Source organism: Diceros bicornis, chromosome 36 (genome assembly GCF_020826845.1).
Source record: "Diceros bicornis minor isolate mBicDic1 chromosome 36, mDicBic1.mat.cur, whole genome shotgun sequence".
NCBI lineage: Eukaryota > Metazoa > Chordata > Mammalia > Perissodactyla > Rhinocerotidae > Diceros > Diceros bicornis.
In genome coordinates, this window is record NC_080775.1 from 6,205,234 (window position 1) to 6,228,922 (window position 23,689).

Here is a 23,689-nt window from a genome sequence, read left to right on the forward strand (position 1 = left end):
CTGTTGCCCTAAGCAATTGTTGGTCAGGTTTCTCATTGTGATTTCTTCCTTCTGACTTAAAAAAAAATAGTTTCCAATCTGGGGTGAACAGAATAGGCTTGAGTTTCTTTAATGCTGGGGAACCAGTAAGGAGGCTCTTTAGTTTGCCCAACCTTAGGCAGTATTTTATTAAAACCTTTGTTTTAACTTCATTAATGTCTATTTTATTTATCCAATTTTTCTTTTTAATAACTAGCTAAAAATTTCCATCCTGTTGTGATGAGACTGTGACTCTTCCCTTTCTGATTCCTCTTTCTTTTTCCTCCTTCCAATACTTGTTTTATTTACGCCACTGTCTTATTTCCTAAAAACCCCCTTAAAATTTTTTACCTTGTTGAGAAGAGCCCTTTAATTTTTTTCTCAGCTTCTTTTAATTTCTTGTTAATTTAAAGTCTTCTTTAGCATCTGTAAGACCATGAGAAGAAGCTGAGACCCCAAATTTGATTGTTTCATCTTTTTCTTTTCCATCGGTTTACAACTAAAAACATTCCAATTTTGCAACACATAACTCAGAGGGCTGCCGCTGGGAACTGAATCTGAGTTTCCCATCATGGCATCACCCCCCAAACACACATGATATGCATTGACATGCAAATACACATGTATCAAAACAGATGGAGCCAAGAGTAAATCCTTTCAACAAATCAGGGCTCCACTAAATAAATTCTAGGAACCTGGAAAAAACCACTGAAATAGAGATCAACAAATTACACATTCACATACACACATACACACAACAGTATCAAAACAAATGGAGCCTAAATTCAGTCCCCTCTGAGTGAGGTCTCTCATCCTTTCAACAAAATCAGCCCCCTGCCGCCACCAAAATCCAGCAACCTGGAACAAAACTCTTGAAGCAGCAGCAAAGAAATGCAAGAAAAATAAGAATAAGACTGGGACAATTTTAATGAAGAAACTCACCAAAAAGACATCTATCCCAGACCAGAAGGAAAAACAAACAAACAAAAAAATCTAAAGCCTGTTTCCTTGCTACAAGAAAAATGTGCCTAGATCCAGCGGTGTTGGGTCATATGGAAAGTACTGAAGAAGACAGTCCATAAGGTAAATTGCCTAGGCAGCCTCAGAATTCTTCCCAGGAAATCTAAGTTGGGCAGGGGCAATGTTGCAGCAGGCAAAGAGCCTCCTGGCTTTTTCACCAAATTGTTACTGAAAACAAACAGAAGTTCTTTTACCCACACCACAGGAGGGCCAATAACTGGAATGCCAGGCTTGTGGCAAGGAAAGAGGTTTATTATCAAAAGGCAGCCAGACAAGGAAATCGGAGTTAAAACTCAAAACCATTTCCTTGAAGGGAAAAAGGTGGGGATTTTCTTTGAGTTTTTAGGTAGGGGCGGGGGAGCATTTCTGAGGCTTTAGGTAGAGGAGGGGGAGCACATGCTGGTGTTTTAGGTAGAGGACATGTTGCCTTTGGCCTTACTGGGTGACCTATTCCCTCTAGACTCATTTGGCCTTGAAGATTGAATTTCTTTTCCCTTGACTATCTACACTTTTCTGGCTAGTTTTCATCTTCTACCTGCATTTGTCCTTGCGAGACTGAATATCGATGTCTGGAGCTTGACTTCCTGAGAAAAACAGCGCACTCATACACTATGGAGGGTCAGAAAGACCTGGTTAGTGTTAAACAACAGTTGATCATGCTGGGTTTTCACTGCTGCAGTTAGCAAAGCTCGTCTCAAAGTTTTCACTCAACGGAAGATTTTTATACCTTTGTTCTCAGTGTCACCACTATTGACCCAAGAGGCTTCTCATTTTGCCAAGGTGGCAGACAATGGGGGAATATCCACCCTCCCATGTTTGCAAGTGAAGGGTTGAGCATGGGGGAAGTAATCCTCCTAGAGTTTTGCCCTGTCCTGAAGGAGCTATTGCCATTTAACCAAGGAGGCTCCTTTTCTGGGTCTAGCTGTCCGCATGAAGTGCCTTCTATGCATGGCAGGAAGGAATCTCAGTGCTCAGGCCACTAACTGGGGCCCAGGGCTTCAGTCTCCAAGACAGCTGAGTAGGCTTAGTTGTCTGTTTTTCTAAATGTTTCGTACAAGGTGCCTTGTGACAGCTGTTTGGCCCCAAAACCCATGGTTGGCCCTTAGGGCCATGTTTGATCCATAAACTCCAGGAGGCATAGTACATGGCAGTCAGAGCCTCACTGGAAAGTCAGAACCTAGGACTAGGGATCAAGCCTGCTGGACAGCTAGTGTATTAATTACAAGGCCTGCTGTTGCATTCCTCCCACCAGAAGGAAGCAGACTCTCTAGTAATTTGAGAAATTGGTTTAGTAAAAACAATAAGATGGATATGTGTTTTATCCAAAAGTGAATAAGCCCAGGAAGGATTGTGCCTGTTTTCATATTCAAGATGCTCTAAGCAACGAAAGTTGCATGATGGTCTCATGAACTGTACACGTCAGAGAACCACATAAAGTTAACCAAGTAATCTAACCAATTTGGCAAGCCCTTCAATCTTCTGAGGGGCGATAGCTCAGCCTTTATTTTGCAAACAACTTGTGAGAGACTTAAGATTTGGGTCACCTGTTCTAAAGCAAGGCCCCATAAAAAGATACTGTCCATTTAATGCCAAAATGAGATATTCTTCAACTGTTTCCTAGTAGCAGAGTTTGTCTGACATGCCAGGGCTACTGAGGTACCCACAGGATGATGAGAGAACATTGAATGTGCGCCATAATACATGAGGGAAAACCAGATACAGGTATTGAGTAAAACATAGTAGACAAATCAATGCTAGCAAGGTAGGCACCTGGAGTGATTTGGATGTCCTTGATAACTTCAACAATACTTGGCAGGACAACAATATTTAAGATACAATAACCAGCTGAGAGTCACCACTCAATTTTGTCTGCCTTTAAAACTGTCCATAGGAAGCTATTAAATGGAGAATTATTGTTTGAATTATAACATTTCCAACAAAGAGATCTTCAATAATGGGACATAGTTCCTCCATACATGTGGCAAACATCATTGGAGAGTACTAACAATTTTTCCTGGCAGGTCCAATTCCATGGGCTCCCTTTTTATGTGTCTCAGCAATAATGCCAGAGATTTGATCTTATTCCATGTGAGAACATGATATGTGAAAGTTTCCTCAGGTTCTGAGGGGAACCCAAAAATGCCGTGTGAGGAAAAAAAGATCCTGTGCCATGTCATTATCTTCCTGTCAGATCAAGAGAGCCAGCAAAGGAAGGAGTGAGGGAGCATGCAGTTGCCTTCCCATATTTCCATGGATGGTAAAGTTCTTGAAAGAGACAAATTTTAATCCTAAATTGACTGAATCACTGAATTTGCTGGTTAAATCTGAGTTGGTCTGATTCATCTTTCTGCTACAGAACAGAAATGGAGGCTCATGAAAGAGGGTCAGGAAGAAGAAGGAGCCAAGAGAAACAGCCATGCATAAAAGGAGTGAGATTGAAACCTGAAAGTTATATAAACAGTCATATATGGGCCAGCCTACAGTAGTGGTTAAGTTCAGCACATTTTGCTTTGGTGGCCCAAGTTCATGGTTTCAGATCCCTGTCACAGACCTCCACCACTAGTCAGCCATGTTGTGCTGGCGACCCACATACAAAGTAGATGAAGACTGGCTCAGAGCTAATCTTCCTCAAGCAAAAAATGAGGAAGACTGGCAACAAATGTTAGCTCAGGGATAACGATTCCCAGCAAAAAAAAAAGTCATATAAAGAGCGAAGCCAACATATTTGCAAACATGGCTTAACAATTGAATGCAAATGCTGAAAAGCTATAGAGGCAAAATAATTTTTACTGGGAAGAGGGCACTGATTGACCACTTTTAGAAGGAAGTCATCAGAATATACTGTTGTCATTGGCTCTGGTAGATAAAGAGAAATCAAGTACGTTGTAAAAGCAATCATTAATTTAAATAAAAATTCATACCAGTTTTGTCTAGTCTCCTGTTTATTGCACCTATTGAGGTTTTCCTTTTTTTTAAATAATTTATTTTTAATAAGACATCCAATTATTTCTTTCTCCCATCTGTCTTTTCTTACTTACTTGATTTCCTTCTTCTTTTGTAAATATTTGTCCCTTCTTAATTCATTTGAGAGTGCTAACCCAAATTATTTTCACGTCATGCTGAAACGACTCCGTTGTTTTTATTTCTTCTTGTGCGATTTTTTTCCCTATTTATTGGTTCTTCTTCATGATGGTAGATTTCCTTGTTTGATTCATTATTTTTGATTTGAGAAACAGTCTTTTTCCAACGTGGCTTGGGATTTTGTGGTAACTCTCATGGATCCAGGTCTTAGGTTAGGATTCAGGATTATTGCACCATTCTTTCTGAAAGTCAGAGTTCCTGACTTTGATTCCAAATAGACAGAGGTTGGTATAACTCTTTAGTCTTTTACTTGGAGATCTTATCTGAATCTCTGTAATGGACTCCATGATTTTTCAACTCCTTTGTGATCGAAACAGCAATTTCCATAGGATCTTACTGTCAAGGACTGTTTTTGACAGCTTCAGTTCCACAGAATACAAGCAGAAATGGTCACCCGGCTAGGAATGTTGTCCCCTTGGCTCAGTTCTACAACTACAAGGATGTTCTTGCAGTCTACCCTGGGCATAGGTGCCATTCACAAACCATGCCATCTCGGGCTTCATGTCTGAACCTTCCCATAGGTCCAGAGAATATCTGTGTTTTACCTTTGTGCTACCGTAATCCAGTATGGAATGAAACCATTACTTTGTTGTGCAGGCTATGAAAGAATTTTGGCATTTCTAAATGCTGTGCAGGCAGAAAATGTCTAGCCTAGGAAAGCTGTCACAAAGCTGCATAGATAAGCAGATCAACTCACATAGATGGATGGTCCCTTGAGGTCTGATTCCACTTTCCTTTTGAAGGAAATACTCCCTTAGAAACCAGTTTTCCCAAAACCACTCCACATCTCATGTGATTAACGCTGGCAACCCGCTAACCTATTTCATTAAGATGTAGCTGATTACCAGAGAATGACCTCATCTCCTGTTCCAGTTCACTTTCACAGACCTCAGAACTTGCAGAAATTCTGACATAGTCACTACATGAGTATCTGATCCTGTAACAGTTGTGTCATGAGACAGTCACAAAATCTGACTTTTAACAGGTGTCCAAAAAACATTTTTAAATTAATGAGAATAAACCATCAGAAGGAATAAAAATTGGAACATACTTTTTTATTTTTATTAGTAATTTACTTTTTAGAGTCGTTTTGGATTCACAGAAAAATTGCACATAAATACACAGAGTTCCCACTGTCCCCCAGTCCCTGGTTTTCCCTATTATTAACATCATGCCTTTACTGTGGGACATTTGTGACAACCATTGAGAAAATATTAACATATTATAATTAACTAATGTCCATGGTTTACATTAGTGTTTACTCTGTGTTGTATAGCTCTATGAATATCGAAAAATATTTATTGATGTGTATTCTCCATTACTATCTACATACAGAATAGTTTAATTGTCCTGAATATCCTCTGTGTCCCATTTATCCATCCTTCCCTTTCTTCCTCCAAACCCCTGGAACCTTTATCTTTTTACTGTTTCCATAGTTTTCCATTTCCAGAATGTCATCTACTTGGAATTGTACAGTATGTAGCCAATCAAGGTTGGCTTTTTTCACTTAGTAATATGCAGTGAAGTTTCCTTCATGTCTTTTCAATTGATAGTTCATTTCTGCTTAACACTGAGTAAGATTCTACTGTATGGATACAATATAGTATCCATACCCAATGAAGCTCTATATATGATTTGCCAATTATTAAAAGCTGTTATAAACATCCGTGTGAAGGTTTTTGGGTGGACAAATGCTCTCAACATATTCGGGTATATGCCAAGGACTTCAATTGCTGGACCATATGGTAAAAATATGTTTCATATTGTAAGAAACAGCCAAACTGTCTTGCAAAGTGGCTGTACCATTTTGCATTCCCATCGGTTACAAAAGAGAGTTCCTGTTGTTCCACATCCTCTCCAGCATTTGGTGTTGTCACTGTTCTGGATTTTGGCCAATCTGATAGATGTAAAATGGTATCTCATTTTTTTAAATTTGCAATTCTGTAAAGACAAACGATGTTGAGATACTTTTCATATGCTCATTTGCCATCTGTATGCCTTCTTTGGTGAAGTTTCTGTTCAGATTTTTGCTCATTTTTAAATTGGGGTTTTTGTTTTCTTACTATAGAGATTTAAGAGTTCTTTGTATATTTTGGATACTAATCTCTTTATAAGATGTATGTTTTGCAAATATTTTCTGCCAGTCTGGGGCTTGTCTTTTCATTCTTTTTATATCATCTTTTGGGAGAGCTTATTTTTTTTAAATGAAGTCTGATAATTTTTTTCTTACATGGATTGAGCATTTGGTGTTGTGTCTTAAAAAGTCATCACCATGCCCAAGATCATCTAGATTTTCACATGTGTTATTTTGTAGAAGTTTACAGTTTTGCATTTTACACTTTAGGTCTATAAGTCATTTTGAGTTAACTTTTGTGAAAGGTGTAAAGTCTGAGTCTAGATTCATCTTTTGCATGTGGTTGTCTATTTGTTCCAGCACCATGTGTTGAAAACACTATTCTTTCTCCATTGGATTGCCTTTGCTTTTTGTCAAAGATCAGTTAACTCTAATTGTGTGAATCTATTTCTTGGCTCACTGTTCTGTTTCATTGATCATCGTTATCTGTGCTTTCACCAACACCACACTATCTTGATTGCTGTAGCTTTCTTGTAGGCTTTGAATTTGAGGACTGTCAATCTCCTAACTTTGTTGCTCTCCTGCTCCCATTGACTTATGATTCTCTGTATCCAACTGTCTCTCCAATTTTGGGGTCTATAATTTTCCCTGTGACTTCAATTTTCTGATGGACCTAAAGAGAGTTGTTGATTCTTAGTTTATCGTTATTCTTGTTATGAGGAAAGAAGTGTTGACTTCCAAGTTCTTTATCTATGTAACCAGAAACCAGAAGTCTAGCTTTTTCAACATTATTAAAATGTGGCCCTCTTTTATGAAGAGTTCTGAATTAGTTAGACAAAAGAGTTTCTTGAGCCTTTGCATCGTTTCCTTATCTTTTTCCTGCCTGCAGCAGACCTACAGAGTTTACTTGGCTACCTTTGTCATGTACACTGATCTTCCCCAGGGAGAAACTCTTTAATATGAATTTTAATCAACTGACTAAAAAAAAGTCCAAGGAGCTATCATAAAAAATAAAAGGGGTTCTATTGCAGCAAACTGAAAAGATTCGATCCCCATAATTACTGACTAGGTCTTAATAATGTCAAGTTATTCTACAGTCATAGAAATGTGAACTAAAATCTGAGAACATATATGACCTCCTCTAAATTAATGGATGAATCATTTTCAGAAAGACTGTGGGTTGCACAGCTTGTTGCTTTGGTCCCAGCTGAAGCACGGCTATAGAAAGCCCAGTGGTTATGACAGATGAATGTGGTCAGGAGAGGAAGCAACAGTTGCAGGTATAGGTGTTTGAAAGTGTACCCAAGTCCTGAACAACTGTCAGTGTCAAAGTTCTTTGATTGTCTCTGTTTTGGTCCATGAGTGTCTCAAATTTGAACAAAGTGGTCTGAGATGAAAATTTGATTCCTTGCAAGTACATGACTGAGTTTGTACTTCTAAAAATTGTAGAAAATAAATGTAGATTTTTTATAAAGGAAGTTCCTAAATGTCAACAAATGCTGTAAGCATTTTGCTATTTTGCATGCATGTATTTTGAAATGGTGTTTGAAAATTTAGGAGAATTAGAATTACTAAATGTATTGAAAATTTAGGAGAATTGGAATTACTAAATGTATTCATCATATTAGAATGGTTAGACAGAAAATATTTAATGGCTTAGGAATATTTTGTGTTTTGTATTCATAAGTATGCCTTGCTTTGTGTTTGAAACATTTAAAGGATCAACTGTATCAAATTAGCATGTTTTTGAACCTGAGAAAATATGGAGTTAATGTTCAGGGTGTTTTGAAATGTGGAGTTAAATGTGGAGCTAATGTTCAGGGTGATTTGATCAGTCAGTTGTTTCTTTGAATTCCTGCTCAAGTACAACGCAGCAAGCTCATTACTGTTACCTGGGCACTTGTGGCAGTCTAGTCCTGACTCTCAGCTCTGGCCCTTTGGTAAAATACTGTGGAAAGTTTCTTTTCCTGAGCAGGAAAGAAACAGCAAAGAAGCATTTTCCAAAGTTTCCCAAACAGATATTTGCTCAACTCCCTCCTCCTAAAGCTTCTGTGTATCTGAATCATCCTTCCAGGCTGAATCCTCTCCAACCTCCCGGGTCAACACTGCCACAGGGATGCCTCATTCTGATATTTCCTAGAACAATGATTTCCTGAGCTGCTGAAAGGGGATCTATGCATTACTGGTCATCCTTGCAATATGCGCCTCACCTTCCAGACCAAGTGCAACGTGTCCTCCAGTTCCTCAAAAAGCTGACTGATAAATACCTGCTAGCTATTACTTCCCTAGAGACTGAAAACTTGACACACCTCACTCCAGAAATGTCTATAAAATTTCCATTATTGTATTCCATTCCAGCACTCCCATCCCCAAACTTTAGGCAAACCAAATTTTGGCTCTAATGTGTCAGACGGAAAGAAAATATACAAAACTGAGACTGGAGTAGGCAAGAGACTTTCCAGGAAAAAATCTTTAATTTTTACAGAAACTGACAAAAATTGAATGCCTTTCCTTCCTGACCTATGGTCTTAACTCTTCCTGAGTATGAGTTTCTAAGCAGCATGGGTGGAACCCATGCAGACGTGTCAGATCACCAACATCTGAGACAATTCCCTCCTCACTAGCCACACACAGGGCTTCTGGTAGAAGTCAGGATGAAGGGCTCCATGTTAATATTCATCAGAAAATGGATACTCAGGGTGATCAACACCACTAAAAGGAGAAAAAACAATGCATATATGGGTTCAATGACTCTGTTTCTGAGGTGGTAGAGAAGTTAATTTTATGAAGCTCTCCTTAGGGTAAAGTTAAACGTTTTACTTCCCGACTGGGTGTGGAATCTGTATTTATTTCTTTCACAAACATGACTTTATAATAATTTAAAAAATAATAATATTAATTAAATTATTTGAATAGTATTCCTTGCCCAGAACTTAATACACAGAAGATGCAGAGTCAAATATTCAAATATGTTCTTCTCCCTAGCTACATCTGTCAAGAAAGCAACAAGATAGCCTTTGATTTTGTGTTTCAAATCCTCAGTGGAAGAAAAGACTGACTCTGCCTTTTTTGAACAGGACATATCCAGCCGCATGCTCGTCACTAAAACATACTTTAGGGTGACACAGGTTACAGAATGCAATTTCACTTCCATTTTTTAAAATCTATTAATTAGTTACTAACTGCCCACCATACACAATATGTCCTGTTAGAGTCAGAAATGGATAAAATGTCACATAAAAATTGGCCCCCATTTCCAAAGAGCTTACTGTAGAGAAGGGAGATTTCTGTTCAGTAATAACTCAAAATAGAAAGTGATATAAAATAATGTATTCTTATTAAAATATCTAATTTATTGGAAAAATGACTGTTTATGACTCTCTCTTTCTCTCTGCATGATTTCCCTATATTATTCTCCATTTGTCTCTATATTAATAAATATATTAGCAAGCATAAAAATATATATACCAACATTTGAGAATTCACAACTTTCCCTTATGCTAATCCATTTCCATACATTATCACATTTACTACTATCAAGAATTAAAATTTTCACAGGCAGAAGAAATGTGCATTCCTCACTTTCTCTCTTTTATAATGAAGGTCTTTTCTCAAAATTCCAGAACCTTAAAGCATGAAGGAATACTAAAGATCTTTCATGGCTACAAATTCTCCCCAACAGTGGTGCTTTTGTTTACACAACTTCCTTTGGTTTATATCTCTCTTGAAAACTTTGTCATCTGTATTGAGATCTGAATATTTCAGAAAATATAAACCAAGAATTCCTATTTTTACCAAAGGCCAGCCTCTTTGGAGGGAAATGTAGTATTTCGTTCCTGAACAAACATGCAATGAAAGGGAAGGGAGAGATTTGGAAATTTATGAAGGACATAAACTTGGTAGCATCTCACGAAGATTCCATTTGGAGGAGATGGGCATTTCTGGCTGGACCACAAGCTGGGTGAAGACTTGAATTGATAAAGAATTGAGAAGTTGGGAGAAGAAGATGAGAAACACAGTTTGGGAAATATTGAATTAGGCTACACTGGTGATATCCACAATGTACATCCACTAATGGTGTAGAAATGTGAGGCCTAAGTGGAAGATGGAGATTCAGCAATGATATCGAGCTTCGAGCATCTTGGAAAGGGCCATGGAGTGATGAGGGCAGGACATATGTGTGTAAGTCCAAGCCTATCAAAATCCACTCTCCCTGTCATTGAGTCAGTGCAGTCTGGGATGAGATTTCAGAAAGCTTCTACCTCATCCCTGACTCAAAGTGGACTCTGTCTTCCTGGTATTGAGGTAAATTTTAACAATCATCATACACTCATTATCGGAAAATAAATTGAGGCAAACATATTTAGCAAAGTCACTTACATGTGAAAAGGAAGGTATCGAAGATTTCGGTTTAGGCCTTCTAGGACTTCCATGTCCTCTGAAGTCAATTGGAATTCAAAAACTTATCACAGAAGTAGAAAGATTTTTATGATTTTTTAGATCTCATAATGGCCCGTCTGGAAAATCCAAGCAAATCAGACTGAATGGAGCATAGGCAATACTCTAAATGTCTTAGAAGTTTCCAAAAGTTTTTAAGGACGTCAAGAAAAATACTCAAGTGATAATAAATACCAGGCAAAAATTAAATAGAAACCCATCCTTAGATATAAAATATTGAAACTGTACAAGACTACAGACAAAAAGAAGATCTTTTCAAAAGTGAGGGAACAAAGCTCTTTATTCAAAGAGATAGGGTCATGTACTTAGCAAATCCAGAATTAGTAATTTTGATGAATACAGGTGGATTTCTATAACTCATCAATGAACAGTTAGAATGTGAAAAAAAATTTTTCAAGATAATTTAAATGAATAATTCTCCAAATACTAATGACATCATGTGCAAAGGACACAGTAACTGGCTTAAAGATGATGTCAGTGTCGAAATATGATACACTTTGAGTCAAAAAGAATGTTAATAATAGCTAACATGTTGAATCAAATAAATTCATCAATCCATAATAATACTCGAAGATAGTGATACATAGAGAAGTTGGAGAGATAGATTAATAGGTAGCTAGACAGCTAGATAGATTGATAGCTCGACCAGTTGATGCATAGGTAGTAGGCAAAATGTCAAGAATATAACAATTGATGAATCTAAATAATGCATTTATTGCATTACTCTTTCAACTTTCCTGTACATTTGAAAATCTTCACAATAAAATGTTAGGAAAAAGTTATCAAAAAGATATCTAATTTACCAGTTATCTGTGAATAAATCTAATAAAAGAATTATGTAAATGCCTTTGTGGAGAATTTATGTAATTTATTAAAAATATATAAAGAACACCAAAGTAATTAGAACCCCGTGTTATAATCATGGATTGGAAGTCTCAATAATGTAAAGAAGTCAGTTTTCTCCAAATTCATCTACAGTTTAAATGCAATATGAACCAAAAATATACACATTTATTTTTCATGAAAGTCGATAAGTGATACTATATTTTACATAAAAGAACAACCAGTCAAGAATAGACAAGACATTCTTAAGGAAGAAAAAGGAATGAAGAAAAAAAATTACCATTCTCAAAAGCAAGACTTATTTTCCACTACAATTAGACAGTACAGAAAAGTAAGTAGTTGAATAGAAGAGAGAGGTCAGAAATCAACTGAGGCACATTTCATACATGACAAAGAAAACAATGAAAATCTGTGGGAAAATATGGACATTTGGATTTTCATTTAAATATATACATATTTGGGTCCATTATTACACTATATTAAAAAATTAATTCCAGGTGTAGTAGGACCCAAATTTGAATGGGAAGACAAAAATACTTTTGCAAGATTCTCTACCCGTTGCATCTGGTCTGGCACTAATCTTGCATTGGACAATAAAATTTGCCATAAGCAATGGTGAGTCTATTCTGAGTCCTACACAGGAAAAGTCCTTGCAAGTATTCACTCAGCTCCTTGAAATCACGCCACTGTGATGAGATGAAAACAGGCTAGTAGACTATAGTCTAGCCAAGTATATGAAAAATTATATGGAACAGAGTTTATGCACCACTGACAGCAGCCAAATCAACCCCTAAAGCAGAACTGCCTGGTTGCTCTGCATTTACCAGCAAATACAGGAGAAAGCCCAGCCAAGAAGAGAACTGCTTTCTTGAGCCCAAGCTAATTGTCAAACCATGGAATCATGAGCTAAATAAACGGCTTTGGTAGTAAACCTCTAAATTGGAGATAGTTTTTTGTGCATGTATATCTAATGATATAATAATAGTCTACTACACATAAAAAAAATACAGACAACTTAGTTAAAAGGAATAAAGATTTAATCAAGCACTTCACAGAAGTGGAAACTCAAGGAGAATAAATACATGAAAATGAAACTACGTTACTTTTCATGGAAATGCAAACTAAAACCACAGTGATTTGGAGACTGAAGATCACTGCTACAGTCTGAGGTTTGTGTGCTTCCAAAATCGTATGTTAGAAATCTAACACCCACTGTGATGGTGTTACACTGTGGGACCTTTGAGTCGTGATTAGGTCATGATGATGGAGCCTTTTAAGGAGATTAATGCCCTCAAAAAAAGATGTGAAAGAGCAACCTTGCCCCTTCTACACTGTTAAGATACAACAAGAAGTCTTCGACCTAGAAAAAGACCCTCACCCAAAGATGCTGGCAACTTGATATCAGACTTCCAGCCTCTAGAACTGTGAGAAATAAATTTCTGTTGTTCATAAGACACCCAGGATGTGATATTTTGTTATAGCAGTCAAAACAGACTAAGAAAATCACACGATCCAATTCCCTCATTTTAGAATGAAGAAAACGAGACTCGCACAGAGGCACAGGGTACGTTGCAGACCTCATACTGGAACCAAAATCTCTATTTTCTGTCTAATGTGAATTCCACCCTGCCATGCTGCCTCTCCTTCTGCCCCGTAAGAGAAAAGTGATGGGAATACACATGAGGCACACATGCATGGGAAATAACAGGTAACTCATCTGGGATCAAATATCTTGAAAGCCTACGAACAAAGGTGAAGGAAATTAATTAGGAGCCCTATGCCTACAGGCTCACTCATCACCTGCATGTTCTCTTTGATACGCTTCTCATTGTAACTCTTGGCCAGGACCACAACACCACGCTGTAGCTGGTAGCGAAGGGCAATCAGTGCTGGAGTTTGCTCATACTTTTTTGCCATGGCACAAAGAACTGGATCATCCAAGAGAACTGGGGAGCTCTGGTCTACCCTGGAAGGAAATGCAGAAATGCTGAAGAACTGAGACTCAGTATTCAGTTTGTTAGGAGGATTCCCAAACAGATCCAGTAGGTCTGCTCTACACCAGTGCTTCTCAAAAGGTGGTCCCTGGATCGAAAGTATCAGTATCATCTAGGATCTTGTTAGGAAGGCAAATTCCATGGCCTCACCCAAGACCAACTGATTCAGAAATGCAGCTGTGGCACCCAGCAATCTATGTTTACAAAGCCCTTCATGTCATTTTGATAAATGCTTGAGTTCAAACCTGTGCTTCCAAATCATGGTGTTTTTCTTACCACTTCTCGGTCGCTGCTTTTCTTCTCTGATCATAGCCCTCAAAGTAAGAACAGAGTATGAAAGGAGAAAGAGAAAGGAAAAGAATGGGATAGTTTTTATTTTAACTTTTCTAAAATATTGATAAAAGTTGAGTAGTCCCAAAATAAGAACTATTCATTTATCATTACGTATAGTCTACAATATTTCTATAAAAGTTTACGAAAATGTTTCAGAGTGTAATTTTTTCTATGATGATAAACCTGGGAGCTACATATTATTATCCTGCGTTAAGACATAAAGTAAGTGAAGCTTAGAGAGTCTATTACTATAAATCTGTTAATTAGTTAATAAATTTCTAAATGATGACTTAAGGTATGTCTTTTGTCTCAATTTTTGGATTATATATAGATTTTAATGCAGATATTTGTTATTCATTAATCTACAACCAGACACATATAATGTAAAAGCATTGGCTGGGTGATGGGGTTTTTAAAGGAGAAGGATTTCTTCTGTCCCTCCCCTCCTTCCTCCAAACCAGTTGAGAGTGAATTCCAGAAAACTAGGTATGGTATAGTTAGAAATATTTCAAAAAGTAATGTTTTAGGTAAACTCCCTGTTGTCTTCATTACCATGGTTCTGGACGCTGGGAACCCAAAGCACTATAGGCAACCAGGACAATGTCTTTTGATTTGCAGAAATCCAACAGTTTGCTCTGGTTGAGATAAGGATGACATTCCACCTGTAGAATGCCAAGATAGAAAAGTGTCAGATTATATGAATGACAATATTAAAATGAAAGAGAAAGTTTAAAAAGAAAAAAAGCTGAATAGAAAACCTTTTAATATTAAATTTAAACTGGAAATATCGATATCAAATAATGATTTTTTAAAATAAATATTATATCTCTGTTCCCTAAAAAGGATAAAAAAAGAAAAAAAATGACATTCCTGAGAACAAGCGACTCTGTAGATGGAATGTTGGTTACTCAATACCATTGCACACCACAAGGACACATGGCTCATTCCACATCTAGGACAGGAAGAGAACTGTCTGAGCCTCGGACATCAGGTTATGTCAGAAAGCAAAAAATTCCTCAAAGACTCATGAAGGGATGTCTAAAGGGAAAAAGAACCAGTGTGATAGGGATCCCACTGATGACATTGGTTAGATTTGAGCATCAAAGGGAATAGTGACTAAAAGCAATTATGACATATAGAGTCAATAAAAATCAAGGAGTCCATAGTGATGAGAGAGACAGAGACAGAGAAAAAAATTCTTTGTTCCACTGACAGTGATTATTACATAACTGTTTTCTTGGTACATTGATAATTAAAGGGAAGGAATCAAGATTTTATCAAGTCTTACAGGAGTAATTGTAGTTTATCCCTACTTGATGAGGGAATTTTCTGTTAACAATAAAGTGTCAGGTAAAAAAATTATAAAAGAGTATTTAAAATTGAAAATAGTTATTTACAAATCCCAATGAAATAACTAATTCACAGTAAAGTCATTGATGGCTACTCAAATATTATGTGAAAACGTAGAGGTAATATGACTTCCCCTGATGACAATTATCACACAACAGATTGCTAGGTAATTTCAAAGGGGAAAATATACATTTACAAAGAAAATACCTGGCTATCACTATCCTAGCCAAGAGAACAAAACTAACATCTCTCATAGTGGGAAAAATTGCCATGACGGGCTTCCTACTGAAGAGCAATTTGAGGGACACAGCATGAAAAGGACATTTTCTTGCCAGAAATGTTTCACCTTAATGTCATAAGGCATTCAGATCTAACTTCTAATTTACAGAAACTGGGAATAGAGAAACAAATCAATTAACATCACAAGATAACAATCAGATAAATCCAGAATATTCAACAAAAACCTGTTGGCTGTCATGGTGAAAGAAAAAGGGTTAATTGATCATTCCTGCTTAAGAAAGCTTAAGAGGGGCCGGCCCCATGGCTTGGAGGTTAAGTGCGCACACTCCGCTACTGGCGGCCCGGGTTCGGTTCCCCGGCGCGCACCGATGCACTGCTTGTCAGGCCATGCTGAGGCGGCGTCCCACATACAGCAACTAGAAGGAATGCAACTATGACATACAACTATCTGCTGGGGCTTTGGGGAAAGAAAGGAGGAGGATTGGCAATAGATGTTAGCTCAGAGCCAGTCTTCCTCAGCAAAAAGAGGAGGATTGGCATGCATGTTAGCTTAGGGCTGATCTTACTTGAAAAAAATAAAAATAAAAAAATAATAAAAATGGAACAAGACATTGTAGACTTTGAAAAAAAGTAAAAAGAAAATAAAGCTTAAGAAACAAGATGGAAAGTAATATGTGAGCCACACTTGGGTCCTGATTAGAAAAGAAAATATATAAAAGGCATTGGGAAAACCATATGGAGGACTGAATATGGATTGGACACAAGACCATAATCTTTCTGAGGTCTGTAGGGATGAATTGTCATGTCAACAGCTAACTTTCAAGAGGGTAGCAAAATATTACATATATGTGTGTAGATAGATCCACACATATATTTGGCAATGTTGCAAAATGTGAAAAGTTTTCAATATAGGAGGGAAAACATGGATGATCATTATCATATGCTTAACTTCTCTGAATGTCTGAAAATTATCGTAGTAAAAATTGAGAGTGAAATGAATGTTAAAATCACATGAATTTTTTAACATTTATAATTGAAAATAAATAGTGCTATAACATGATATGTCAAATTCTTCAATTTTATAGGCCACATTTTCCAGTTGAAGACTCTTACTTCATGACTCAAAGTTATACCTTGAGGACATTATTGTAAATGGAATAAGACATTCACAGAAGAAAAAGTACTACATGAAACCAGTTATATGAGGAATCTAAGATAGTCAAACTCATACAATCAGAGAGCAGAGTGGTGGTCACCAGGGGCGGGGAGGAGGGAGAAATTAGAAGCTGATAATTGTGGCCATTAAGTCTCAATTATGCAAGATGAATAAGTTCTAGAGATCTGCTGTATAACACTGGGCCTATAGCTAACAATACTGTATTGTATTGTACTTCATACTTGAAATTTGTTAAGAGGGTAGATTTCACGTCAACTGTTCTCACCGTAATAAAATAAAAATACAACAAAGGAAAAGTCACAGGATAATGTGTCTAAACGGCTCATTTAAGGGTAGAAATCGATGAGAGAACCAGACTAAGACTGAGTAAATCACAAGGTCTGCTCTGTATTCCTGCAAATGTTCCTGAATGTTGATTTTCTCCACCATCAGTATCACCATAAACCATCCCTCTAGCCTGGATGACTTTCATAGTCTCCAGTTGTTTTTTCTTGTATCTATGCTTCCTATTCAAAGACCCCTGAAATCAGAGATGCCAAGATGAAGTACATCTTGGTGCATTTCAGGCATCCAAGCTCCACACAAACCTCTGACACCTACCTCATCTTATTTTCACTCTTTCCTTATTTACTACCATTACATATTTTCATGATCTTCCTTCCTGTACACAATTCCCTCCAAATCACTAACCCGTCCCATCTCTTGACATCCTTTACAGCTCAGGGAAATGTAACTTTCCCTCAAAGGTCTGGGTAACTATTCTAACCCTCCATCAACTCCTTTACCTTCCCTAAATTCTTATTGACAATTTAGCACTTAGGTCTTGCCACTTTTTTCACTAGGACTTTACAAAAAGAGATACAATTATGGGTTCTATCGATGCCCATCTAGACAGAGGCTCTGTTCTCTAGAACGTTGTGTTCCATAAAGTTAAGATGAATGGGAGAGGAGGCCAAATAGACATCTGACAGTAGTTCAAGAAGAAGGAAATGAAGAACCGAAAGGAGAGGAGGCCAAGAGTGCTCACCTGGTTGCAGACGGGCTTGTACTTGAGCCCTGGCTTGTTCAGGATCTTCTCCAGCTGCCTGCGGTTAAAGTTGGACACCCCGATGGACTTGGTCAGTCCTGCATCCTTACACTTCTCCATGGCCTGGGGAGGAAGGCATAATAAAGAAACATTTGTGCAATTGGCTATAGATCAACAATAAATGCAATAAAAATCTGTTAAAAGGAACAACTCTCAAGAAACTACAATGAAGCCAATTAGCATGAACAAAAAAAAAGAGAAAAAGTAGTAAATTAAACAGGAAAAGAATGTAGTGACAGCAAGAATAAGAATTACTGTACTCTCCTTAGAAAAATGTGCGAGTATAACACATTGAAAGAAGGAGATGCCTATCTTCGTTGTCCTGAACTCTTCTGCTCCATTTCTCTCTATAAACATTTCAGTAATGATTTCCTCCACACCACTACAGCAGACTTGTTCATTTAAAGTTTATGAATTGCTGAAGACAAAGGTGCACAATCCATTCTCAAAGTGGAAGAAATGAACCAGATTCCCCTACTTCTGTCTTTCTCCTCTGAGCTCTCTCCTCCAAGCACTCACCTCCCATGTGGCACAGAGATCCACTGTGTCAAATAGTGCTTTTCCATGTTCATCTGTTGGAAAAAGTTCTTCCCCAGGCTGGAATGGAGGCAGTTATTTTAGTGATGTCACAAAATAATTTCTCCACACTTAGCCAGGCTGCCAGGGATATCTGGGGCCAGGACACTAAATCTCCATGAGGTAGGTGGTATAACATTCTAGATACTAATATTTACAAAGTGATTTGCATATGGAGTTGTAAGCAATTTCTAGGAGACAGGCTTGCTCTAATCTCTTATACTCTCATATGTTTCAATAAATACCTTTTTGCTAGGTCCTAAAGAGGACTTATAATGACTTATGTTACACTTACCTGACCCCTATACTTTCCTCTTGCAAAAGGCCTCACTTGCAGTGTGAATGACAATAAGTTACATGGCCTTATTTCCAGAATAACTGTTCCAATCTTGACCCAGGCTAGACAATCAGATTTCATTATCCATCAGAACATTCTATGGTCCAAGGGCAGGCACATGAACCAAACAAGGTCATTCAAGTTTCTCTTAAGAATTAATACGGATGCTGGAAGGTCCCGAGACACACTCAAGTGTTAATGACCATAAGCCTTGAACTGCCCCAAGGCTGTATTTGTCGCCATGGAAAATGTTGTGACAAAAATTCAGCAAACCGTTAATAATGCAAAGTTAACTCATAGGGAAAAGGAGATATTTCTGGAGACTATTCTAAATTCTTACATTTATCCATGGCTTGGCTTCCCCTTTACGTATTGCCATTTACATAATAAACTCTTTTGTATGGGAGAGCTCGAGTAGCTTTCTATAACTTAAAATCAAGAATTCTACATAACACAATCATTAATGGCTAAGGACAGTCTACAAAATTCCATTCTGAAGGTACCCAACAGTGTAAGCAAGGTCTCACAAGTCCCTATGAAGGCTGCTAGTTTTAGATCCACCCAGAGGGAGCACCACCAAACCTGCTTTCCACTTGTTATGGTGAGAGAGGACATCAATTTATTATGCCCAATTGTAAGGCAGTTTCATTACTCACCACAACTGTGTGAAACTTTGCATTTGTGACATCCCCAAGAGACTCCGGAATCATAGTCAGGGCAGTATCTTGAACATGCCTATTTTTATATCCTCAAATTTTTGAGGCAGAGGATTTGAGATTGTTGACTTTTTTTCACTTGGAGGCATGGAAAGAAATTTAAGGATTCAAAATATTTACATAAAAAACTAACCAGGACTTATTATTTGGGGGATTCTTCTCTATTGTAATAATCCCTACATCCTTCTAAGGAAATTCTTAATTCAACTATCCATACAAGTTGATAGACATTATGACGCAAGAAGTAAAATGAGTATAATCACGCAAATTGCTAACCTTCAGAGCCATTGGAAAATGAATAATATACAGATCAACATAGTCCAGTTGAAGATTTTTCAGAGACTTTTCCAAGGCTGGTTGGACCAACTCTGGTCGAAGGAAAGTGATCCAAAGCTGCAGAGGGTAAAGAATGGAAGTCGTGTTGGATTATTACTTCAGTCAGTTTTGTTTTTCTTGATTCACTTAATAATTAGACATTTTCTACTGGTTGGAAACTGAGTGACCACAGAGGAATAATTCTTTTTTCCTTCTTGGGTTCCCTTTTGATCTGCCTTACCCAAAGAAACTATATTATTTGTTTGCATCTTTCTTTAGTACATCTACTAACCATGGAAGGAAATGACCTAAGAGATAACAAGTGTTATCAAATAATAACCATGCCGATATCTGAATTTTGTTTGATGGAATTTGCAAAGCAGTTCACAAAAATAGACTAATTCTATCAAAGGTTCAATCCTATGGGGAATAAGTAGCATCCCTTTTTTTAGATAATTATAGATAAAAAGTGCTTTGAACATATTAATCTGTGCTGTGCACAATTCAAGACAGTTTAGCTATAACCTGTTTAGTACACAAAGTGCTTCTTATATTGCTTTCTCTTATTGATAGATGCGAGAAGTGAGATTCAGAATGTTAAAGAGATTCTAGTAAGTCACGCAGATGAGAGGGATAACTGTAATCCAATCACAGTTCTGTCTGATTCACTAGTCTATGCTATTCACACTGATATGGCCTGTGACTCAGAAAAGTAAAGTGACTTTACTTTAAAATCACTAAATGTGAACAAAGCATGACGAGAAAGCCATCGTCTTTTCCTGACACTAATTTTAGTATATGAAAATGTGGGAAGAAAGTAGTACCAATAAGCACAATTCACCAAACACCTACTGGTCCTACCGTGTAATTGTCATCTCCACACAATCATGTTCCTGCATGTGCACACAAACACACCACATACACAGCACCTTTGAAGTGTAGAATATGTCTTTTCTCTTCACAGTGCCATCTTCAATTTTGCTTCGGATAGCCAGTCAACCTCTTTTTCATTATTGTACAAATGAGCACAATCCATATGGCGGAACCCAGCACCAATAGCTAATTTAGTGGCCTCCAGAACTTTGCTCTTAGGAACCTAGATGAGCAACAAAAGATAGTAGTTGAATTTCCACATTATGGAGAGATAGCTAGGGCACAACTTTGACCTTCCCAAGTCACTTTTCCTCATGTCTTAGGATAGTTCTGCAGGTGTGGTGATGAACCCATGGCAATTTGCCTGGGTCTTTCCTGATAAGTAAAGAAATTTGGGCATCCCAATAACTCCTTCATTCTTGGGTAATCACTGGTTGATCACTCGCACTGAAGGTCCCCATGATCACCCCTAGGTTCAGTGATTTGCTGAAAGAACTCACAGGACTCATCATATAGTTGTAGCCATGAATATATTTTATATTGTGAGACATTACTCAGCAAAATCAACAAACTGAAAAGATACATGGAATGAAGTGTTAAAGAACAAGTTCATTGCTTCTAAGAGTCCTTTACCAGTGTAGTCACACATACCACGCTAAATAAAAATAGTATATTAATTTAAGAAACATATATTTGTCTTACAAGACGATGTTTTCATACACATATACATTGTGAAATGATTAGCACAGTTAGACAAATTAAAATAGCCAAGACATCACATAGTTAACTTCTTTGCGTCTTCCTCTCTTAGGAAATCTCAAGAATATAATGTTATTATTAACTATAGTCTCCATGCTGTACATTTTTTCTCCAGAATTCATTCATCTTATAACTGAAAGTTTGTACCTTTTGACCAAAATCTCCCGTTTTCCCCACTGCCCCCTTCCCCAGCCCCTGGTCACCACTACTCTACTCTCTGCTTATATGAGTTTGACTTTTTTAGATTCCATATATAAGTGGGATCATGCAGCATTTGTGTTTCTGTGTCTGGCTTATTTCACTTAGCATAATGCCATCCACATGATTGCAAATGGCAGGATTTCCTTCAGTTTTAAGGCTGAATAATATTTCATTTGTTTTTAAGTACTTCATAAGCTTTCTTTATTCAATGATGTTGCTATGAACTAGATATTTGGTCTAACTACCCTGTGCTGGTCATGCTCTCACTTTAGGTGTATGAAAATTCAGAGGTTTACCAAAGGCAAAGATTTGGTGGTATTCTTGACCCTTCCCTCCCATTCATCCCATTTTCCGCTGCAAAGTAAAAACGTCCTGTCATGTGTCTCCAAAACGTCTCTTTGAATATTTCCTTCTCTTTTATAGATGAGGAAGTGAGACTCAAAGTTTAAGGATTACTCCGTTGTCGTACAACTAGTCTAAAGGCAAAATGGAAGGCAAACGTCTGGCTTCCAGTCTAGTAACTTGTCCACTTAGCTCCCTCTACTGTCCAAGGTCCAACTCTCCATATTTGCTTCAATTAAAAGTAATAACAAAGACGAGGAATTGAAACCTTGCCCTGGAGACTGTAATTTATTCCCTCAAATGATACTATATTTTCCATTCCAGATAAATTCCCAAGCAGAAGGAGAAGTACAAAGGAAACTACAGGTGGAATATTTATTGCCTGGCACTCAGCAGACTACCCAACAACAGAACAGCAACTCTTTCCCACCATTTGTCATTCACCTCATCTCTGGGAACTTTTACACAAATATCTCTCTGGATGTCTTTGTGGGAGGCAAGATCTTTTGAATTCCAGAAATATACAGCTAAACCACTCCCACGTAATCACCCTCAAAGCAAAGCAGCTGATTGTCAGTGTTCTTGACTGCTCAATTTCATCTCTTTTTCCAACCTGGGAAATAGATGGAACCTGGAGGAAAACCCAGAATAATCTGTAGGTGACCACACGGTCAGACCCTGATGCAGAGGGAACACTGAATATTTTCTTTTTTTTTTTTTTTTTTTTTGTGAGGAACATTAGCCCTGAGCTAACATCCATGCCAATTCTCTCCTCTTTTGGTTGAGGAAGACTGGCCCTGAGCTAACATCTATTGCAAATCCTCCTCTTTTTCTCCACAAAGCCCCAGTAGATAGTTGTATGTCATAGTTGCACATCCTTCTAGTTGCTGTATGTGGGACGCCACCTCAGCATGGCCAGACAAGTGGTGCGTCGGTGCACACCCAGTATCCGAACCCGGGCTGCCAGTAGCGGAGCACTGGCCACAGGGCCGGCCCCCTGAATACTTTCTGTCTTTGTGTAAGTAATGGTTCTAGCCTGGTTACAAGAACCAAGTGAGCCTCCAAGAATCACACAGTAACTCCATGACCTGACAACCCAAGTCAGGCTCCACTCGTGCTATGTCTATTTTCTTTTGAATCCTCAATCCCAAGACCACCGCTATTACCTCTTCAGGTGCATAGGTGCCAAATCCCAGCACAGGAATGAAGTGTCCTTCATTTAGTTCCACACGCCAGACTTTAGGATCCATTGCCTTTTGTTCCTCTGTCTAAGCCAACTCTGTTTTATCCTTCTGCTCTCATGGGTTATATGAATAATAGGAGGGTAACACCCAAGTCCACTGTCCAACTGTTATCAAATGGATTGTCGGAGGAAAAAGGTTAAAGCAGGAAGCCATGGAGCGAGAAGAGAGTTGGAACCAATTAACTTGCTTGTTTGTTATCAAAGAGGAATCTTAATGAACTATTATATAGTAATAAAGAAATCATTTCTTTCTTGCACAAGTAAAATTTTCATTCAGGATCCAAGTACATTAGTAAATTATTATAAGAGGGTTGCTCTATAATTGTTGACCATATATTAAATTAGAAACCTCCAGATACTATTTTTTTTTAGTTCTTGCCATGGTAAGCTCCTTCTTGATCATACATCATTTGAAACAATTAACTGTCTTACACCACACACCGACTCACACAATTTAGAGGAAGGATTAACATTTTTCAAAAAGTTGACCCTTAAGAAAGAATTAAAACTTCAAATTGAAAGAAAATTTGTATTTTTATCTTTCCTATCAGCAAAATTATTTTTGTTTCTTTTTTCTTTGCTTTATAAAAAG

The 23,689-nt window shown here is 37.6% G+C and overlaps 1 pseudogene; it reads right to left on the reverse strand.

The window, feature by feature from the left end:
• Window positions 1–8,922: 8,922 nt before the first annotated feature.
• Window positions 8,923–23,104, reverse strand: LOC131398932 (aldo-keto reductase family 1 member C23-like protein; annotated as a pseudogene).
• Between the last annotated feature and the right edge of the window lie 585 nt (window positions 23,105–23,689).